Source organism: Ursus arctos, unplaced genomic scaffold (assembly GCF_023065955.2).
Source record: "Ursus arctos isolate Adak ecotype North America unplaced genomic scaffold, UrsArc2.0 scaffold_28, whole genome shotgun sequence".
NCBI classification, from domain to species: Eukaryota; Metazoa; Chordata; class Mammalia; order Carnivora; family Ursidae; genus Ursus; species Ursus arctos.
Genome location: NW_026622963.1, coordinates 12,317,560 through 12,334,814, shown reverse-complemented (window position 1 = coordinate 12,334,814; position 17,255 = coordinate 12,317,560). Strand labels below are relative to the sequence as shown.

General features: G+C 36.9%; 1 long non-coding RNA gene and 1 pseudogene across 11 annotated transcripts in view; one reads left to right on the top strand and one right to left on the bottom strand.

Annotated features, from left to right (window-relative positions):
• Nucleotides 1-17,255, bottom strand: part of LOC113248074 (uncharacterized) — a 105,796-nt gene that overhangs the window by 72,789 nt on the left and 15,752 nt on the right. The gene's annotated exons all lie outside the window — the stretch shown is intronic.
• Nucleotides 4,768-7,386, top strand: LOC113248073 (centrosomal protein of 83 kDa-like; annotated as a pseudogene).

Genomic DNA, 17,255 nt, shown 5'->3' with positions numbered 1-17,255 from the left:
TTAAGACCTTATTCATGGGTAAAAATCACCAGGAATAAAGTCACAAGTGGCAAACTGAAAGAATATTTGCAACACCTATCCCAGGCAAAAATATACTTAATCTTTTAAAAATACATATTATATAAAAAGCCTGTAAAAATGGATCCTGAAAAGACTATAACTTAATTGAAAAATTGGGAAGGTTAGAGCAATCCTAACATTTGTATGGAACCACAAAAGACCCCAAAGAACCAAAGCAATCTTGAAAAAGAAAAGCAAAGCTGGAAGCATCACAGTTTCAGACTTCAAGCATTATTACAAAGCTATAGTGATAAAGATAGCATAAAATAGACATGTGGATCAATGGAACAGAATAGAAAACCAAGAAATGAACCCACGACTATATGATCAATAAATCTTCAACAAAGCAGGAAATATATCTAATGGAAATAAGACAGTCACTTCAACAAATGGTATTCAGAAAACTGGACAGCTATCAAGGCAGTTCAGAATGTGAACCAAGCTTTGTAACATGTAAAGACTGAGCAGCTAGGTGGGAGAAGTTCTACAATTATAATATGTGTCAAAGAGGGGGCCAGCCTCAAAGAGATTGACCCTTTCTTACACAATTCCTTCTAATGTTCTTACTTTTGTGTTGAAACATTTCACAGATTTCATAGGTGTTTAGCATGTGAAATTTTCTAAGTCTCTTGACAAAAACAGGTCTTAGATGAATAGAGAACTGTTTATGTTCTATATGTCACCCTGGACATTAACTCTATAAGTGGTATATAATGGATGATGCCAAGGAACCAACCAGTGATATTAGCTCCAACCTGAGTCAACAAATCTATGTCCTTTTTTATATCAGGAGAAGCTAACTGGAAAGAGACAATCTACACAAAGGGACCACAAAGATTGTGGGTTAGTGACCAAAGATGTGAATTTTTTCCAGAAGGTGCCAAACACAAAATCCTACATCAATTTCTTAAGCTGCAAGAGTGACATTCCACTTCAACTCAAAGCAATGTGGATCCTTTGAACTGCCAAGAAGAATGTCATATTGCTGCTCTCTCTATTCCTTTGTAGAGATCCAAGTTTACATCTGGTTTCAGTTTACCTTTGCTGATGAACTTCCTTTAACATTGTATAGTGACGCCTAATAATAATGAATGCTCTCAGCTTTTGCTCATCTGTAAAAATCTTAGAATGTGAACTGACTTTTTGGCCATTACTCCTTCAAATACTTTTTTCTGTTTCCTTTCCCCTCTGTGATTCCTTATCACATGTAGGTTGCATCTCTTGATATTGTCCCACAGGTCACTGAGGCTCTGTTCTTTAGCCTTTTTCCTCTCTGTACTTTATTTTGGAAAGTTTTTACTGCACTGATCTTGATTCTGTAGCATCTACTTGTTAAGTCAATCCAGTGAACTCTTCATTTCAGATATTATACTTTTCAATTTAGAAATCTATGTTCTTCTTCAGTTCAGATTTTCCTTTAAATTCGTAACATACTATAATTGTTTTAAAACTCTTGCTTGCTAATTCCTAATTAGCAATCTAATCTTGGCATTTCTAGGTCTGTTCCTTCTGACTGATTTCTTAGTCATATTTTCCTGCTTCTTTATATATCTAGTAATTTTTTTATTGCTTGCTGAATATTATGAATGTTCTTCAGTGCTGGCTTTTGTTGTCTTCCTTTAAAGAGTGTTGGACTTTGCTTTGGGAGGCAGTTAAGTGACTTATGAACTAAACTAATTCTTTCAAGCTTTTTTTAAAGCTTTTTTGGGGGTAAGACTAGTCTTTAGACCTATGTTAGCCCTAATACTAAAGAGTGGCTCAACTTGGGGTGCCTGGGTGGTGCAGTCGTTAAGCGTCTGCCTTCGGCTCGGGGCGTGATCCCAGCATTCTGGGATCGAGCCCTGCAACAGGCTCCTCTGCTGGGAGCCTGCCTCTTCCTCTCCCACTCCCCCTGCTTGTGTTCCCTCTCTCTGTGTCAAATAAATAAATAAAATCTCAAAAAAAAAAAAAAAAAAGAGTGGCTCAACTGAATGCCCTGAGTTGGACACTCCATTCTGGCTGGTTGGAGCTTAAACATACCTGAATCCTGCCTTAGCCCTGGGAATTGCTCAGTCTGTAACTCCCAGTATTTCCTTGCCCAGCACTGTAGATTTTCACAGCACACTACATACTACACATGTACAACACAGAATTCAGAAAGATACTCAAAATGAATTACTATGCAGATTTCTGGAAATCTTTCTCTAGACAGTTGCTTCTTCTCTTGTATTCTGGCCTACAAATTCCAGCCATGTCAGTCTCCCTGACTTTTGACCTCTTTCCCAAAGAGACTCCAGACTCTGTTGTGTACCTCGCTACAGTACTAATTCTTTAACAGTAGGATAACCTGGCTTAACTGAAGCTCTAAACTCTTTCTCCCCTATTGTGGCAGCAGCTGAAATCTCTATTCATTTTTCTTAGCCTTAGCAGGGCTTTCTAGAATTTTCCCTCTGCATACAGGTTCAGGATCAACCAGAGATTTGGGCAATTTACATATAGAAGTCGGGTTCCTGCTCTATTGCTCTCTCCAGGATGTCCCTCATCAATTTCAAGCTGTTATGATTACCTGGAGTTTCTATTCAGTTTTATCCATGTTATGTGGCACTTATTAGGGCTTCGTCACATGCAAATAGCCATAAAAATTGGAAACTCACCCAGTAATATTCCCCTCTACCAAGTGTGAACACTTTTTCTGTTTCTGCTTTTACTCTCCAATGCCTTTGTACAGTGTTATTTATATTTGTACAGAGTTTATAATTTTTATCTCTAAAGGGAAGTAGTTTAAGTCTGATACGAGCTACTCCAGTTTTACATAAATGGTTTTAATCAGAATTTATATTGATGATGATCAAGTATGCAAGGACCTTAGGGATTTAAAATTTAAGTATTTTTTCTAAGACTGAAGTAGAATGGTGTACTATACATAAGAATCATATTCCTGAAAGTCAGGGACTAGAAGAAGGATACTTAAAGAAAAATAAGCAATTCAAGAATATGTAACACTCGTAATACACTTCCACTGTATTTAGATTGTTATCAAATACGAGGGAACAACTGTGAGATGCTCAGTAATACTTAGAAATGAAGGAAACAAGATTACTTAATGCAGGTTGAATTATAAAGTCAATGCATCAGACTTGAACAAAGCATAGGTCTTTTAAACAATGGAGACTGACTGAATATTCATTAACATATCTAAAGAAAGAGCCTGTCAACCTGAGGAGTTGTTGGACAACAAAGGAAAGGTAAGGCACAAAGAGGAATATTAGTAGTACCCTTCTAAACACTGTCCAATAGAAAGTTGTGGCCGGAAGACTTCAAGTATTACAATTACAGTCGTAGGCAAGATTATTACCCTTGTGGAAGTGAATGCATCAGACTAGTTGGAAATATAAAATCAAATTATATAATTTTTGTTTCTACTCTATGCTCACTAAATGTTCTAATTATAAACTTGACCTCCACGTATGTTAGTCTACAGAGAAAAAGAATGCCTGGCCCCCTTTAACTCTAGTCTGTGTCACTCATACTTATTATAATATAATACATTGGAATGCTTGTTTTAGACGTTAGTCTTTGTAAATCTAGTCAATATGTGTCTGCTTATGAGAAATGAGACCCCCTCACAATGTGCTTAATTACATTGATTATGGAAGCTGAAGGGAGACCTTCAGATGTAATACCATGATCACACAGTATTCTGTGAGGCTATTTATTTCCTAGATATATTAACTTCACTGAGTATTCAAATCTTTTAATTTTTAGCTACAAGAGTTTGAAATGAAAATCTTCGCATTATTTAAAAACTTAGCTTTGTTTTTTAATAGATCATACGTGCTTAACTACATAAGACACAGTAAATAAAGAGATACTGCTGATAAAAGAGAACATTACTGAAAGGTCAGGAAATCAGAGATAGTCCCTGACATAAAATCTGCCTTAGATATAGCAGAGATTCACTCACCAAACTGGGAAAAAGTGTTAATATCCTATTTATAATCATTGATTTTTACACTGACTAGTTAATTGCTAAAATCATTTATATACATAATGACAGTACTAGATCTCAATATTATATTTACTATTACTACATCTACTTGTACTGTCTTGGCAGAAATCAGACAAAATGGTTGTATCAGAATGTCAAAATAAACAGGTCCTAGATTAAACCTCAGATATTCAGTGAAATGTGTAATGGGAACTGCATCATAAAGATCTATAAATATCAGTATTAAATATTTCTTCTTGATGGCCAGGATTAGTTCTATATTTGGAATTTCCATCTAACACATTTTGGTTGAGATACTTTCTAAAAAAGAATGAGGCAGGTGTGAAACAAGTATTTTAAGGGCTTCTTTTCATGGCCCTCACCCCATTTGAATCCTTTTCCCCTCTAATACTCTATTAGACTAAGAAATTTTGAGATTTTCGGAAAAGGTTAATTGGTTACAAACTTAATGAGAGAAGGAAAACATGTAAGCTAAAAACAGGCAGCTGCTCTGCTGGGCCTGAGGGGCAGGAGGCTGAAGGTGGTGTGTCAGCCAGAGGGGGCTGTGGAGTTGCCCTGCACTCTGAGGAAGCTGGTTGGCTGAGATGGAGTGAGGCTTTTCTCTGATGCCAACGCCTTTGGAACTCTCCCAGGAGACCTCACAAGTCGCGCTCAGCCCTCCTTTTCCTGTTCCTCCTCTTCAGCTCTGCCACAAGTGGCTGCCAGGATCCCACCAGGCATGGCAGGCTGGGCCAGCACCCTGCATGTGGGACAATATCCCTCAGCCACAGTGGCCTGCAAGAAGAGATGAGTGGGAACCCACAGTTGGAGCTATAAAGGTGTCCCCCAGTGACAATTACAGCAGAACACTGGTCACTGTTTCATGCACTCACATTGCAAAGACTGTGTGTGAGTCTGGTATATTTGGTGTCCTGAGATTCTTTCTTATTAGCAAGGAGGTAGAAAATACTCTTGGAAAGAAAACTAAGGCAATAAGGAAGCTAGAGCTTATTGTTACATGGTTATCAGCTCTATTACCAATAGGGACACTTTTCTCACCATTTTTATCAGTGGGCTGATAAGTTCTCAATCTGAATTTCAAAAAATGTTAATTGGCAAAAGTTTAGGATGTGAACATCATAAAACTATCTGACTCTGAAAGCTGAACACACAAGGTTGCAAGATGAATACATGAAGTCATAAAATGAACTCATGTGACTGTTAAATGAAAAGCAAACTTACAAAGGAAAATTTCAGCTGCTGCTTGAAGAGTAAGAGGGAAATCAGTAGAGAAAACTAAAGACTTAGAAGAAATGAAACTTCAAGTATTAACTCCATAAAAGTTGGAATTGTTACAAGCCCAAATACAACAAGAATTAGAAACTTTAATGACAGAGCACTTTAGGAATCTGGGTGAAGTAGTGGACAAGTATAGAACTGAATGTAATAACCTTCGCTGTGAACGTACATTTCTCAAATCAGAATTTGAACACTAGAAAGAATTTGCACATATTTTAGAAGAAAAAAATATGAATCAGAGATTGCGAGACTGGAGAAAGATAAAGAAGAACTAATATAAGCAACTGCTTAGTGTTGATCCACAAGAGACAGAAAATGAATGGGGAGCAACTTGTTCAAGAAAAAGTCCACTTGTGGGACGCCTGGGTGGCTCAGTCGTTAAGCGTCTGCCTTCGGCTCAGGGCGTGATCCTGGCGTTATGGGATCGAGCCCCACATCAGGCTACTCTGCTGGAAGCCTGCTTCTTCCTCTTCCACTCCCCCTGCTTGTGTTCCCTCTCTCACTGGCTGTCTCTCGCGCTGTCAAATAAATAAATAAAATCGTTAAAAAAGAAGAAGAAAAAAAGAAAAAGTCCACTTGTGTTAGAAATTAAAAGGTTTAGCAGAAGTAGCAGAATTAAGGGCTGAAAAAGAGAATTCTGATGCTCAGGTAAGAAAATGTCCAAAGAATTCAGGCGTGGCAGTTGGCTGAGATGCAGGCTACAGTCAGATCTCTTGAGGCTGAAAATCAGTCAGCTAAACTCTTGGAAAAAGAGTTACAATCAAGCAATGAACAAAACACTGTGTTAATCAGTAAACTACGTAGAGCCAAACAGGAAATAAATACAATGAGCAGTAAAGTAAAAGAACTTAAACATTCAAACAAATTTGAAATAACAGACATCAAACTGAAGGCATCAAGACCTAAGAGTGAGCTAGAAAGAGAAAGGAGTAAAATTCAAAGTGAACTAAATGGAATACAGTCAGACAATGAAATTCTCAATTCAGCCTTTGAACACCACAAAGTGCTCCTGGTAGAAAAGGATCATGAATGAGTATGTTAAGTTCAACTGCCAAGGAAGAAGGTTATCAAAAATCTGTGGTATTACAGGATAAAAAGCTGAACCTGGAAACAGATTAGTGGATTCAGAGAAAATGAAAATGGAACATGATGTATGAAGGCGATCTGAAAAGGCTGAGTGTGAAGAGAAATTGCGGGCTTCACAGATGGCAGAAGAGCCAGCCAGAAGGGAACTTCAAAGTATTAGGTTAAAACTTCAACAACAAATTGTGAATATTGAAAATGCAGAGAAAGAAAAAAATGAAAATTCTGACCTGAAACAGCAAATCTAGTAGTCTGAAGATCCAAGTGACCTTGCTTGCATAGTCAGAGAATGAGTTGCTGAATTCAAACAAAATACTGAAGGAAATGATGGCGAGGTTAAAACAGGAATGCTGAAATTTAAGAAGCTACGCTGAAAAACCACAACTAGAAGTTGAAAAGTCATTGGAGGGAAATGATACAATGATTGGAAGCAAAGCATGAGCTTCAGGAATGTATCACTGACAGAGTAGAAAAGTATAATCAAGCTAAAGAAAAACTGCAATGAGCTGCAACTGCCCAGAAAAAAAAAAAAAAAAAAAAAAGGGAAATCTCTTCATGGAAACAAACTGAAGTGACTGCAAGAGAAAGTAGAAGTCTTAGAGACAAAGAGAGAAGAATTAGGAACAGAAAATCAATGTTAAATAGACAAAATGTTCCATCTGAAGAATATACAAAGCTTCCAAAAAACTAAAGGATATACAAAGAAGACATCATGAAAATGGAAGTTTGATTTTGGGTCCTAAGGTATCTCCAACAGCATCCATTAATCCTGTTAGCTTTCAGTCATCATCCATGGTTCCAGGCATGGACTTTTCCTTTTCTCCTCATATGCTGGAGAAACAGCATCAAAGGGAACTCTACTTCACAAAACACTAGAAGAACTTGAAACAAAGAAAACAACTGATTTTTGAATCTCCTGGAAAATGATGTTCTTGGAGAAAAGGCAGATCAAAAGGTATGAGATCAGTGTGACTCAATCAAGCTTGAAGTTTTAATGTATGTGGCACTTAGATACTTTATTACTGTTTGCCAGAACATTTGAACGTGCCTCAAGAAGAGGTACAAGCTATAGGCTATATTACATCATTGTCAGGTTTTAGGATTATACTGACAAATGAAGCATTAAAAGAGCTCCAGGGAGGGGCATCTGGGAGTCTTTTTAACTCCATTAAGCCTCTGGCTCTTGATTTCACCTCAGGTCTTGATCTCAGGGTTGTGAGATCAAGCTCGGCCTGGGGCTCTGCACCCCCTCAGGCTCCACACAGTGATTGTCCCTCTGCCTCTGTTCCTTACCTCCACCGCTGTTCTCTTTCTCTCTCAAATAAATAAAATCTTCTTTTAAAACTTTTAAAAATAGCTCCAGAGATATTCGAATATTGACAACCCTTTAAGAATGTTAAAAAAAAAAAAGTAAATGAAAGTGATGAGGGAACAGAAGGCTGGCTGAAGACAAAGCAGAAGCTGACACCCTGCAACCCCCTCCCCCATGTATGCAACATTCCTCAGCACTCCTGGCTGCCCTAAAACTAAGGAAAGGAAAAAACAAATGGTTAATTAACAGAGATCACAGTCCTTCAAGACCCATAATTCTCCCTCAGTTTGCACATGTCCTAGTGATTTACAAGGAAGAAGCCTTCTTATCAATAGCCTAACTTTCAGAGACCCATAATTCAGTTTCCTGAAGCCCTAACATTACCATCCCCTCCATAAAATTGAGGAAAGCTAAGGCAGAAGAAAATGTAAATAAAACGGAATTTCTTTTGGACCTGCAGCTCATTGATAAGGACACAGTGATAGTGTAAACAGCCTTGGCTTGACAATAGCAAGGCCTCCAGTATCCTGTGAGTCTTCTTTAACTTATGAAAGTGCTTTCTCAGCCTCCCCTTTCCCTTACCTCCCCCAACCCCATGGTATATAATCAGCCACCCCTCACAACCCGGGGCAGCAGCTCTTTTTGCCCACGGGTCCTGTCCCTGTGCTTTAAAAAACCACCATTTTGCACCAAAGACGCCTCAAGAATTCTTTCTTGGTCGTCGGTTCCGGATTCCACCCCAGTGAACCTCACCTATAGTCCACAACCTCATCAAAAGGAATTAGGGAATCAAGTTTTAAAACTATTTTATTAATTTTACTTTGTTGTGGTTTTTTTTGGCATTTTGCCTAAAATGTGCCCATGTTGAATTCCCTCTTCCTCTTTGACATGCTTGGCAATAACCGTCAGTAAATATTTTCTGGTTTAATATACGTAAGTTATAAACCTCAAGTTCTTGAAAAAAGGTAACAATTTAAAAGTCAGCATTAAAAAATAAAACTTAAAGATATCTACATATTCATTAAAAAATGCTACTGTTCCAAAAGCTGTGTGCACTTATTTTATTAAAGAGCTTAATAAATATTTTTCTCTAAAAAAAGGACAAAAAAATGATTCAATAACATATTTGTAGAAAATTATAAATAACTTTTTATGAGATAAATCACCTCCTATTGTCCCTAAAGGGAGAAAATTTTAATATTTTACACAAATCAACTCAATGAGTATTTCCAAATTTACTAATATATTGCAAAGATCTTTTTTTCAAAGAATTTCTTATTATATCTTACCTTAGCCTGTTTGCTTGGTATTAAATATCCCTATTTTTTAGTGATAAAATCTGCAAATTCTTTTTTATCCTGGTTTTTCTCAACAATTTACTCAACAAAAAATTTTATTTTAGTATTTTGTGCCAGAACTTATACTGGACGCAGGCAATTCAAAGACATAAGAGGATTTATCTGTCCCAAAGGGCTTATATTCTGTAAGAGAGCAGCACATAATATAAATCACTAAAAGTTATAAGACAGAAATGTGCCTGAGTATAATGTAGACATAAAATAATAAAAAAAATTATATTAGTTGTCATTTAAGGAGAAGCCTCAAATGTTGATGGCTTAATACAATAAAAGTTTATTTCTTGCTTACAATACAGTTTAATGTCCAGTAATGGTCAGGCAGCCCTTCTATATCTCTTGAATTGGCTACCTGGAAAACATGGCCTTCAAGGTCACTGAGGCAGGAAAAAAACAGACTGACGTTTTTCTGGATGACTTACATCTCTTTTGCCCATATCAAATTGTCCCAGAACCCAATCACAAGACCCAACCTAACTGAAAGTGAGGCTGGGAAAAGTAGAGAACTGCAGGAATATTTATCGAACCAAACAGCCTCTGACAAAGGGTGCAAGATGGAGAATGGTTAAGTCTACCTAGAAAAGCTTCATAGAAAAACTGTTTGCTCTGAATTTTGGATCGTTCTGTCAATTTCTAATGCTATATGATGGGAAACCCAAGAAAATCAACTGAAAAATTATTACACACAATAAAACACTTTAACAAAATTGAATTGAGTCCGTTCATTCAACAGATAATTACTGAGTGCTTACTTTATGCCTGTTCTAGATGCATGGAAAACATCAGTGAATAAAACACTAAAATTTCTCCCACTGTGGAGTTTAAATTCTAACTCGGAGAGACAGAAGGTAAACAATAAAAATAAATTATACAGCATGTTAGTAGATGGTAAGAGATTTGGAGAAAGAGTAGGAATGGGAGGGCCACCTGGGTGGCTCAGTTTCGTTAACTGTCTAACTCTTGGTTTTGGCTCAGGCGTGATCTCAGGGTCCAGGGACTGAGCCCTGCACTGGGCTCCATATTCAGTGCAGAGTCCACTTGAAATTTTCTCTTTCTTCCCCTCTCCTTCTGTCAATCTCTGTCTCTCAACTAAATAAATCTTCTTTTTTTTTTTAAGAAAAAGTAGGAGTGGGAGAAGAACAGATTTCATATTTTTTTTTTATTTTAAAGATTTTATTTATTTATTCGATAGAGATAGAGACAGCCAGCAAGAGAGGGAACACAAGCAGGGGGAGTGGGAGAGGAAGAAGCAGGCTCATAGCGGAAGGGCCTGATGTGGGGCTCGATCCCAGAACGCGGGGATCACGCCCTGAGCCGAAGGCAGACGCTTAACCGCTGTGCCACCCAGGCGCCCCACAATTAACTTCTGAATGAAGTCTTCCAGACTACTTTTTAAGAATATGACACCTGGGGCATCTGACAGAAAGAAATGGAAAGACACTCCATACTCACGGACAGGAAGAAAAAAATATTTTTAAAATGACTAGAGTAACCAAAGCAATCTATGCATTCAATGCAATCCCTATCAAAATACCACCAGCATTTTTCACAGAGCTAGAACAAACAATCCAAAATCTGTATGGAACCACAAAAGACCCTAAATAGTCAAAGAAATCCTGAAAAAGAAAAGTAAAGCTGGTGGCATTATAATTCCAGATTTCAAGTTATATTATACAAGGTGTAGTGATCGAAACAGTATGATACTGGCATAAAAATAGACATATAGATCAATGGACCAGAATAGAAAACCCAGAAACAAACCCATAATTATATGGTCAATTAATTTTCAACAAAGCAGGAAAGAATATCCAATGGGAAAAAAATCTCTTCAACAAATGGTGTTGGGAAAACTGGAAAGATGCAAAAGAATGAAACTGGACCACGTTCTTATACCATACACAAAAGTAAACTCGAAATAGATTAAGGACCTACATGTGAGACCTGAAACCATAAAAATCCTAGATAGCATGGGCAGTAATGTCTGTAACATGGGCTGTAGCAATATTTTTCTTGATAGGTCTCCTGAGGGAAGGGAAATAAAAACAAAAATAAACCACTGGGATTATATAAAAATAAAAAGTTCTGCACAGCAAAGGAAATAGTCAACAAAACTAAAATGCAACCTAAGGAATGGGAAAACATATTTGCAAGTGACATATCTGATAAAGGGTTAGTATCCAAAATATATAAAGAACTGATACAAGTCAACATCCAAAAAACAATCCACAGAAAATGGAAAGAAGACATGAATCAACATTTCTCCAGAATAGACACAGATGTGGCCAAGAGATACATGAAAAGATGCTCAACATCACTCGTCTTGAGGGAAATGCAAATCAAAACTACAATGAGCTATCACCTTGTAACTGTCAGAAGGGCTAAAATCAACTACATGAGAAGTGACAGGTGTTCACCATGATGTGTAGAAAGGGGAATCCATGGGGGAAGGAGTTAAGATGGCAGAGGAGGAGGGGACCCTAAGTTTGTCTGACCCCTGGAATTCAGCTAGATAGTTATCAAATCATTCTGAATATCTGCAAAATCAATCAGTGAACTGAGAAAAGTATTGCTGCAATTCTACAAATAGAAAAGTGACCAATTTTTTAAAGTTTTGGTTGTTTTTTCTGGTGTCGTTATTTTTGTCTTTTCTCTCTCTTCTATTCTTTTCTGGATATAATGATAAGATGAGGAAACTCAAACCAAAAGAACAAGAGGTAGTATTCACTGCTAGGGATTTAATCAATACAGATATAAGTAAATTGCCATAACTAGAATTCAAAAGAACGATTATAAAGATACTAGCTGTGCTTGAAAAAAGCATAGAAGACACTAGAGAATCCCTTTCCAGAGAAGTAAAAGAACTAAAATCTAATCAGGTCAAAATTTAAAAGCCTATTACTGAGATGCAGTCAAACATGGAGGCTCTAACAGCTAGGATAAATGAGGCAAAAGAGAGAGTCAGTCATACAGAAGACAAAATGATGAAAGAAAGGAAGCTGAGAAAAAGAGAGAAAAACTACTAGATCATGAAGGCAGATTTTGAGAAATCAGCAATACCCTTAAGCAAAATAATATCCAAATAGTAGGGGAAGAAAAAAGAAGAAGAATAAAAAGGAGGAGGAGGAGGAGGAGGAAGAGGAGGAGGAGGAAGAGAAAGAAAGAAAGAAGATGAAGAAGGAGGAGGAAGATGAAGGAAGAAGGAAGAAGAAGAAAGAGAGAGAGAGAGGGAGGAGCAGAAGGTTTATGTGAACAAATTATAGCTGAGAACTTCCATTCAAGTCCAGGAGGCAGAGAGCATCTCCCCTCAAAATCAATAAAAATAGGTCAATACCTTGACATATAATAGTGAAGCTTGCAGATTTCAGAGATAAAGAGAAATTCCTGAAAGCAGCTAGGGACAAGAGGTCCTTAACCTACAAGGGTAGACACATAAGGATGGCAGCAGATATGTCCACAAAGACCCGGAAGGCCAGAAAGGACTGGCATAATATATTCAAGTACTAAATGGGAAAAATATGCAGCCAGGATACTTTATCCAGCAAGGCTGTCATTCAGAATGGAAGGAGAGATAAACAGCTTCCAGGACAACAGAAACTACAAGAATTCATGATCACTAAACCAGCCCTGTAGGAAATATTAAAGGGGATCCTCTGAGCAAAGAGAGCACAAAAGTATAAAGAACAGAAAGGAACAGAGACAATCTACAGAAACAGCAAAATTTACCGGTAATACAATGGCACTAAATTCATAACTTTCAATAATTACTTTGAAAGTAAATGTTAGACTAAATGCTTCAATCAGAAGACACAGGGTATCAGATTGTATAGACCCATCCATATCCTATCTACAAGAGATTCATTTTAGACCCAAAGACAACTCCAAACTGAAAGTGAGGGACAGATGGCTTCACAGGTGAATTTACCAAACATTTAAAGAAGAGTTAATACCCATTGTCCTCAAAATATTCCCCAAATTAGAAAGCCTCCAAATTCATCCTATGAGGCCAGCATTACCCTAATACCAAAATCAAAAAAGACACTACAAAAAAAAGAGGACTACAGGCTAATATCTCTGATGAACAAAGATGCAAAAATCCTCAACAAAATATTAGGAAACCAAATCCAATGATATATTACATAAATCACTCACCAGGATCAAGTTGGATTTATTCCTAGGATGCAAGTGTGGTTCAATATTTCCAAATCTATCAATGTGATACATCACATCAACAAGAAAGGATAAAAGCCATATGATCATTTCAACAGATGCAGAAAAAGCATTTGACAAAGTATAACATCCATTCATGATAAAAACTTACAACAAAGGAGGTACCTCAACATAATAAAGGTCATCTATGAAAAAACCACAGCTAACATCATACTTAATGGTAGAAAACTGAGCGCATTCCCCTAATATCAGGAAAAAGACAAGGATGCCCACTCCCACCCTTTTATTCAGTACTGGAAGTCTTAGCCACAGTAATCAGACAGGAGAAAGAAATCAAAGGCATCCAAATCAGTAAGGAAGACGTAAAACTTTATTTGCAGATAACATGATACTACATATAGAAAACCCAAAAGACTCCACCAAAAGGTCACAGAATACAAAATCAATATGCAGACATCCCTTGCATTTCCATACATTAATAATGAAGTAACAGAAAGAGAAATCGAGAAAATAGTTCTACTTACAACTGCACCCAAAATAATAAAGTACCTAGGAATAAACTTAACCGAAGAGGTGAAAGACATGTACTCTGAAAACTGTAGAATATTAATGAAGGAATTTGAAAATGATGCAAATAAATGGAAAGATATTCCATGCTCATGGACTGGGAGAAAAAGTATTGTTAAAATATCATATTACCTAAAGCAGTCTACAGATTTAATGTAATCTGTATCAAAATACCAACAGCATTTTTCACAGAACTAGGACAAATAATCTTAAAATTTGTATGAAACCACAAAAGAATAGTCAAAACACTCTTGAAAAGAAAGAACAAAACCGGAGGTATCACAATCCCAGATTTCAAGTTATACTACAAAGCTGTAACAATCAAAGCAGGATGGTACTGGCACAAAAGGAGACACATAGAACAGTGGAACAGAACAGAAATCCCAGAAATAAGCCCACAATTATATGGTCAATTAATCTTTGATAGGTGCTAAACGGAACAAGAATGAAGCAAGAATATGCAATGGGAAAATGACAGTCTCTTCAACAAATGGTGTTGGGAAAACTGGACACTTACATGCAAAAGAATGGACCTGGATCACTTTCTTACACCATTCACAAAAACAAACTCAAAATGGATTAAAGACCTAAATGTGAGACCTGAAACCATAAAAATCCAAGAAGAGAGCAGTAATTTTCCTGACATTGCCCATAGCAACATTTTTCTATATATATTTCCTAAAGCAAGGAAAACAAAAGCAAAAATAAACCATTGCAACTACATCAAAATAAACAGCTTTTACACAGCAAAGGAAACAAACTAAATGACAACATACTGAATGGGAGAGGATATTTGCAAATGAAATATCAGATAAAGGGTTAGTATCCAAAATATATATTAAGAGCTATACAACTCCCCCCAAAAATAATCTAATTAAAAAGGACATGAGCAGACAGTTCTTCAAAGAAGACATACAGATGGCCAATACACACATGAAAAGATGTTCAACATCACTCATCATTAGGAAAATGCAAATCAAAATCACGATGAGATACCACTGCACACCTGTCAGGATGGCTAAAATCAACAACACAACAAATAAGTATTGGCAAGTGTGTGAAGGAAAAGGAACCCTCATGCACTACTGGTGGGAATGCTAACTGGTGAAGCCAATGTAGAACACAGTATGGCGGTTCCTTAAAAAATTAAAAATAGAACTACCCTATGATCCAGTAATCATACAACTGGCTATTCACTCAAAGAACAGAAAACACTAACTTGCTTGACAGGATATGTGCACCCCTATGTTTACTACGCCATTATTTATAAAAGCCAAATTAAGGAAGCAGCCCATGTGTCCACTGATAGATGAATGGATAAAGAAGATGATGGTATAAAGACATACAGATGGCCAAAAGACACATGGAAAGATGTTCATCGTTACTCATCATCAGAGAAATGCAAATCAAAACTACGATGAGATATCACCTCACACCTCACTGTCAGAATGGCTAAACTCAATAATGTAAGAGACAACAGATGTTGGCAAGGATGGTGAAAAAAAAGGAACTCTCATGCATTGTTGTTGGGAGCACAAACTGGTGCAACCACTGTGGAAAACAGTATGGAGATTCCTCAGAAAGTCAAAAATAAAACTACCTAATGATCCAGCAATTGCACTACTGGGTATTTACCCCAAAAATACAAGAACGCTAATTCAAAGGGACACATGCACCCCTATATTTATAGCAGCATTATTTACAATAAGCAAGATATGGAAGCAGCCCAAGTAGCCATCCAAGAATGGATAAAGAAAGATATGGTATATATACATGATGGAATATTGTTCAGCCACTAAAAAGAATGAAATTTGACATTTGCAATAACATGGATGGCTCCAGAGAGTACAATGCCAAGCAAAATAAGTCAGTCAAAGAGATATACCATATGATTTCATTCATATGTGGAATTTAAGAAATAAACAAGCAAAGGAGGAAAAGAGATACAGAGAGGCAAACCGAAAAACAGACTCTTAACTATAGAGAATAGATGGTTACCAGAAGAGAGATTGGTGGGGGGGGGGGGGGATGGGTGAAAGAGCTTAAGGGGATTAAGAGTACACTTTTCTAGGGACACCTGGGTGGCTTAGTTGGTTAAGCATCTAACTCTTGGTTTTGGCTCAGGTCATTATCTTAGGGTCCTGGGATGGAGCCCCACGTTGGACTCTGTGCTCAGCACGCAGTCAGCCTGAGATTCTTTCTACCTCTCCCTCTCCCTCTGCCCCTCCTGCTTATGCTCTTTCTAAAATAAATAATCTTTAAAAAAATAAAAAAGAGTACACTCATTTGATGAGCACTGAGTAACATATGCAACTGTTGAATAACTATACTGGACACCTGAAACTAATATAACACTGTATGGTAATTGCACTGGAATTAAAAAAATTTTTAAATTTTCAAGCAAAAAAATAAGTAAATAAATAAAAAGTTTCATATACACTATATAGTCCTTATAGTCCAATAATCTTGCAGTGTAGGGATTATCCTCATTTTAGAGAGAAGGAAATGGAGGCTAAGAGAGATTAAATGGATTGTCCCAAGACTACAGCTTGTGAGTTGCAGAACCACAATTTAAACCTAGGTCCACCTCATTTCAGATGGTACACTCCACATCCATTCATCATTGATTCAAAATATATTTTTGAGTGCCTAATGCAGATAAGGTATTGTGTTAGGCACAGAAAATATAAAACGATGAACAAATCCAAAAAGGTCCTTGCCTCAGGAATCTCGGAGGCTATGAAAGAGTCATATCAAGGAATCATACACATAGATGTAAAATTGCAATTGTCAGGGGAGGTTTTCCTGAAGAAGGCAAGATCTGAATGGAAAGAGGTTAACCAAGCAACATCTTATATCTGGAATTCTAAGGAATTCCACTATATATATTTATTTGTACGAATTTTTGTATGTATATGTAAATATATTCTCTAAATCCCAGATAAAAAATACACAAAATTCTTTTAAATCCTAGTTTCAGAATGTAACCTCCTCTTTCTCTAAATATAATTGACATTAGAAAAAGGCCATCTATTTTTTATTTTCTAGTCTTGTTTTTTAAAAGATTTTATTTATTTATTTGAGAGTGACAGAGGGAGAGAGAGAACATAAGCAGGGAGGAGGGGCAGACAGAGAGGGAGAAGCAGACCCCCTTCTGAGCAGGGAGCCTGATGCAGGGCTCAACCCCAGGACCCTGAGATCATGACCTGAACTCAAGGCAGATACTTAACTGACTGAGCCATTCAGGTGCCCCTAGAAAAAAAGCCATTCAAAGTCGGCCCACTTAAGACAAAGATGAAAATTTCATAAATAAATAGTGGTAAGATTTTTGATCAGCTTATCTTATATTTAACAAATTTGGTTATAACTGCAATTATGTGCTAATTCTTAGAAATGAACAAATGAAGTAGGGATTTGGCAATAATTTTTCTGACAAAATTGTTAC